This window comes from Aotus nancymaae, unplaced genomic scaffold (genome assembly GCF_030222135.1).
Source record: "Aotus nancymaae isolate 86718 unplaced genomic scaffold, 86718_ANA_hifiasm-v0.15.2.pri h1tg000250l, whole genome shotgun sequence".
NCBI classification, from domain to species: Eukaryota; Metazoa; Chordata; class Mammalia; order Primates; family Aotidae; genus Aotus; species Aotus nancymaae.
Genome location: NW_026988665.1, coordinates 1,809,620 through 1,815,619, shown reverse-complemented (window position 1 = coordinate 1,815,619; position 6,000 = coordinate 1,809,620).

Here is a 6,000-nt window from a genome sequence, read left to right as displayed (position 1 = left end):
CTCCTCTTGCGGGGCGGGGACGGGGTGCCCGAGCGCCGCCGCCCCGGAGCCCACGGTCCACGCGCTCCCCGCGCCCGGCTCTCTCCTCAGGGGAACCGGTTGACTTCACAGAATTACGTGGAGTGACTTTTCCCACTGCATTGGAAACTGTTTTAAGCCTGAATAATGTTGGATACAATGAGTTCCAAATTTCTTTTCAAAGAATCAGTATGTTCAGTTCTTTGTCCTCATTGTAAACTTTCCTCGTGGTTTCAATACACAACCCCTCCCACCAGTTCTAAGTGGTTCACATCTGTTCCCCAGGTCCCCTGCTCCTTCCCGACCCATCCTGACCACCTGCTTTGACCTGAGTCACCTTTAGTTACCTGCTCCACGTCCGTTTCTCCCGCCAAACCACTTCAGTCCCAGCACTTTGAGAGGCCGAGGCCGGTGGATCACCTGAGGTCGGGAGTTCTAGACCAGCCTGACCAACGTGGAGAAATCGCGTCCCTACTAAAAATACAAAAAATTAACCCGGCGTGGTGACGCGTGCCTGTAGTCCCAGCTACTCGGGAGGCTGAGGCAGGAGAATCGCTTGAACCCGGGAGGCAGAGGTTGCGGTGAGCTGAGATCACGCCATTACGCTCCAGCCTGGGCAACAGAGCAAGACTCTATCTCAAAAAAAAAAATTTACATTCGAGTGCTACTTCTTTTGTGGCACCGAAAATTCACATATAACAATAAAAATAGGAAAAAAAAGGCCGGGCGCGGTGGCTCAAGCCTGTAATCCCAGCACTTTGGGAGGCCGAGGCGGGTGGATCACGAGGTCAAGAGATCGAGACCATCCTGGTCAACATGGTGAAACCCCGTCTCTACTAAAAATACAAAAAATTAGCTGGGCATGGTGGCGCGTGCCTGTAATCCCAGCTACTCAGGAGGCCGAGGCAGGAGAATTGCCTGAACCCAGGAGGCGGAGGTTGCGGTGAGCCGAGATCGCGCCATTGCACTCCAGCCTGGGTAACAAGAGCGAAACTCCGTCAAAAAAAAAAAAAAAAAAAGGAAAAAAAATCAAAATCCTAGAGTAATTCTGTGATTTTATTTTCACCAGATGAAGAGAAAAACCAGGCCAGGGCCAGGCACTGTGGCTCACGTCTGTAATCTGTAATTCCAGCACGTTTGGAGGCTGAGGTGGGCGGATCATGAGGTCAGGAGATGGAGACCAGCCTGGCTAACACGGTGAAACCCAGTCTCCACTAAAAATACAAAAAATTAGCCGGGCGTGGTGGCGGGTACCTATAATCCCAGTCCCTCAGTAGGCTGAGGCAGGAGAATCACTTGAACCCGGGAGGCAGAGGTTGCAGTGAGCCTGAGATTGTGCCACTGCACTCCAACCTGAGCAACAGAGTGAAACTCCATGTTAAAAAAAAAAAAAAAGAAAAGAAAGAAAACCGGAAAATGCCGGCCAGGCACAGTGGCTCACACCTATAATCCCAACACCTTGGGAGACCGAGATGGGTGGATCACCTGAGGACAGGAGTTTGAGACCAGCATGGCCAACATGGTGAAACCCTGTCTCTGCTAAAAATACAAAAATTAGCTGGGCATGGTGGCATGCGCCTGTAATCCCAGCTACTCCGGAGGCTGAGGTACAAGAATTGCTTGAACCCTGAGGTGGAGGTTACAGTGAGCCAGGATTGTGCCACTGCACTCCAGCCTGGGGAGCAAGACGTTGCCAAAAAAAAAAAAGGGCTGGGCACGGTAACTCACACCTGTAATCCCAACACTTTGGGAGGTTGAGGCAGGAGGATCTCTTGAGCCCAGGAGTTGGAGACCAGCCTGGACAACAAAGAAAGACGCCATCTCTACAAAAAAAAATAAAAAGAAAATGAGGAGAAAAACCAAATGAGTTCCCCTGCAAAAGCTAGAAGCCTCCCCCAACATGGCCATCATCAAGGTTTTGGTTTTATTTTATTTTATTCTGAGATGGAGTCTCGCACTGTCTCCCAAGCTGGAGTGCAGTGGCACGATGGCTCCCTGCAACCTCTGCCTCCCGGGTTCGAGTGATTCTCCTGCCTCAGCCTCCAAAGTAGCTGGAATTACAGGTGCTAGCCACCATGTCCAGCTAATTTTTCTATTTTTTGTATTTTAGTCAAGATGAGGTTTCACCATGTTGGTCAAGCTGGTCTCGAACTCCTGATGTCAGGTGATCTACCCACCTCGGCCTCCCAAAGTGCTGAGATTACAGGTGTGAACCACGTTGCCCGGCCAATTTTATTTATTTATTTAGAGACAGGATCTAGCTCTGGAGGCTGGAGTGCAACGGTGCAATCTCGGCTCACTGCAACCGCTGCGTCCCACGCTCAGGTGATCCTCCTACCTCAGCCTCCAAGCCAAGAAGCTAGGACCACAGGCACGTGCCACCAGGCCTGGCTAATTTTCTTTCTTTCTTTTATTTATTTATTTTGAGACAGAGTTTCACTCTTGTTGCCCAGGCTGGAGTGCAATGGCACAGTCTCAGCTCACTGCAACCTCTGCCTCCTGGGTTCAAGTGATTCTGCATCTGCCTCCTGAGAGCCTGAAATTACAGGCAGCTGCTACCATACTGGGCTAATTTTTATATTTTTAGTAGAGACAGGATTTCACCATGTTGGCCAGACCGGTCTCAAACTCCTGACCTCAAGGGTTCCACCAGCCCCAGCCTCCCAGTGCTGGGATTACAGGTGTGAGTGATGGCACCTGGCTTTTTCTTTTGTTTGTTTTTTTGTTTGTTTGTTTGTTTTTTTAAGACAGTTTTGCTCTTGTTGCCCAGGCTGGAGTGCAGTGTTGCGACCTTGGTTCACCATAACCTCCACCTCCCAGGTTCAAGCGATTCTCCTGCCTTAGCCAGAGTAGCTGGGATTACAGACAAGCACCACCACGTCCGGCTTTTTGCATTTTTAGTAGAGACGGGTTTTCTCCATGTTGGTCAGGCTGGTGTCTCCAACTCCCGACCTCAGGTGATACACCTGCCTCGGCCTCCCAAAGTGCTGGGATTACAGGTGTGAGCCACTGCGCCCAGCCCCATCATTGAGGTTTTTAGCATCCCTGATGGGACCTGGATGGATAAAGAAGAGGAAACAGGTGGCTGGGTGCGGTTGCTCACATCTGTAACCCCAGCACTTTGGGAGACCAAGGCGGGCAAATCATGAGGTCAGGAGTTTGAGACCAGCCTGGCCAACATAGTGAAATTCCATCTCTACTAAAAATACAAAAAATTAGCCAGGCATGGTGGTGGGCACCTGCAATCCCAGCTACTTGGGAGGCTGAGGCAGGAGAATTGCTTGAATCTGGGAGGCGGAGGTTGTAGTGAGCTGAGATCGCACCACTGCACTCCAGCCTGGGCCACAGTGCAAGACTCCGTCTCAAAAAATAATAATAAATGGGGGTTATAAGAGACTGAGATCCTGTTTCTCCACAGACAGCCTTGGGCTGGCCTCCAGCCTCCTTCCCTACAGGCATTGGGCAAGCCTGTGGCTTTTCTGAATGTCTGTATTTTTTTTTTTTTTTTTTTGAGATGGAGTTTCGCTCTTGTTACCCAGGCTGGAGTGCAATGGCGCGATCTCGGCTCACCGCAACCTCCGCCTCCTGGGTTCAGGCAATTCTCCTGCCTCGGCCTCCTGAGTAGCTGGGATTACAGGCACGCACCACCATGCCCAGCTAATTTTTTTTTTGTATTAGTAGAGACGGGGTTTCACCATGTTGACCAGGATGGTCTCGATCTCTTGACCTCGTGATCCACCCGCCTCGGCCTCCCAAAGTGCTGGGATTACAGGCTTGAGCCACCGCGCCCGGCCTAATGTCTGTATTTTTTATGGCTGCATAGTATTCTATGGTGTATATGTGCCACATTTGAATCTCTGTATTTTACTAGCCAGTTTCATTTAACTTGGCTTAATTTTATTTATTTATTTTGAGATGCAGTCTTGCTCTGTCGCCCAGCCTGGAGTACATAGCGCGATCCTGGCTCACTGCAACCTCCGCCTCCTCAGTTCAAGCGATTCTCCTGCCTCAGCCTCCCAAGTAGCTGGGATTACAGGTGCCTGCCACCACCCCTGGCTAATTTTTTGTATTTTTAGTAGAGACGGAGTTTCGCCGTGTTAGCCAGGATGGTCTTGATCTCCTGACCTCGTGATTCGCCTGCCTCGGCCTCCCAAAATGCTGGGATTACAGGCGTCAACCACCATGCCCGGCCTAACTTGGCTTAATTTTAAAAACAAAGTATTGATTGCTGGTTTAAGATTTAGGCAATTCCTTTAAGGAGGAATTGAGGCCCTGGCTTGGTAGCTCATGCTTGTAGAGACGGGAGGATCTCGAGGCCAGGAGTTTGAGGCCAGCCTGGGCAACAGAGCGAGGCTCAGTCTCTACAACAAATTTTTTTTTTTTCTGAGACAGAGTCTCACTCTGTTGCCCAGGCTGAAGTGCAGTGGTGTGATCTCAGCTCACTGCAACCTCCGCCTCCTGGGTTCAAGCAATTTTCCTGCCTTAGTCTCCTGAGTAGCTGAGACTACAGGTGCACGCTGACAGGCCCAGCTAATTTGTTTTTTGTTTTTTAGTAGAAATGGTTTCCGCGTGTTGCCCAGGCTGATCACGAACTCCTGAGCTGGGGCAATCCGCCCACCTCGGCCTCCCAAAGTGCTGGGGTAACAGGCATGAGCCACCTCACCTGGCCTACAACAAATTGTTTAAATTAGTTGGGCGTGGTGGTGCACGCCTCAGGGGCTGATTAGGGCCCTGTAGGGCACGGCTACTGGACAGGCTGACGCAGGAGGGTCACATGAGTCTGGAAGGTCGAGGCTCCTGTGAGCTGTAATCACACCACTGCACGTCAGCCTGGGCTCAGAGTAAGAACCTGCCTCTAAAAGGAAAAAGAGAGCGAGGAGAGGTGCAGTGCCTCCCTCCAGGGCGGCGGGTCCGGGCTCTGCTCCCGGTGCAGCTGAATGCCCAGCTGCTCTTCTGTGCGCTCCTTAAACCAACACCCCACACGCTTCCTAAGGACACGACGTTAAGAAAGCATTTTACGTTCACTCGGCAGGTGTGAGGTTCTGCACTGCGCTGATGGGATTCCCCCGCCCGCCCCGGCACGCAGCCCTGCCCTGAAAGCAACGTTTTCCTGCCTTGGAGAGTCCTCCAGCATTGAAGACCTGGAGGAGTGACCGTGCCGTCGAAGATGCAGGTGGAGAGCCTGGCCTCCAGCCCGACCTTGAGCCAAGACCGCGAGGCCAGCAGGACCAGGGACTGGAGTCCCAGGGTAGCCCCACCCAGGCAGTGGGTAAAGCGCTCTACTCCCAGAATCCAGGCAGTGCATGCGTTTCTGAGCTCTCTGCATCTGACCAAACCTCTGGGGACAGGGAGCTGCGTGGTATGGCAGGACAGTGGCCTCCCAGTGTGGCCTCTGGCCCCCAGTGACCCCGCCCCAGGGCTTCCCAGGACCCAGGCTGCAGTGGCCGGCTGCGTGTCTTCCATGGACAATGCCCGTGCAGAGAACAGTGTGGTCACAAACGCGCTGCTAGCCCCCCACATCACTCTGCAGTCTCGTTCTTCTCAGGGGGCCCGGCCTTCAGGAGGGAGGGGCTGGTCCCATTCCCGTTCTTTCTCTCCAGCTTCCAAAAGGACCCCCGAGTTCTGGTCTCAGCCTGAGCCACCATGGACTCCTTCCCCACCGGGCAGGCCCCGGCACAGCCACCAGAAGAGCTCCCAACGTGGCCCTCCTGAGCCACAGTGCCCAGCGTGGGGCCCTCCCCAGCACCCACCAAAAGCAGGACTCCCTGAAACCCGTCACCCCCGCCAGGGCTCCCCAGAGTGCACTGATTCGTGAAGGGCAAACCAAAGAAGCAGGGCGGCCGGGTTCCATGGCTCCCGTCTGCACGCCCAGCGCTGCGGGAGGCCAGGGCAAGAGAATCATTTGAGGTCAGGAGTTTGCGAGCAGCCTGGGTAACACAGCAACACCCCATCCCTAAAAAGAAATTTGCCAGGTGTAGCGTC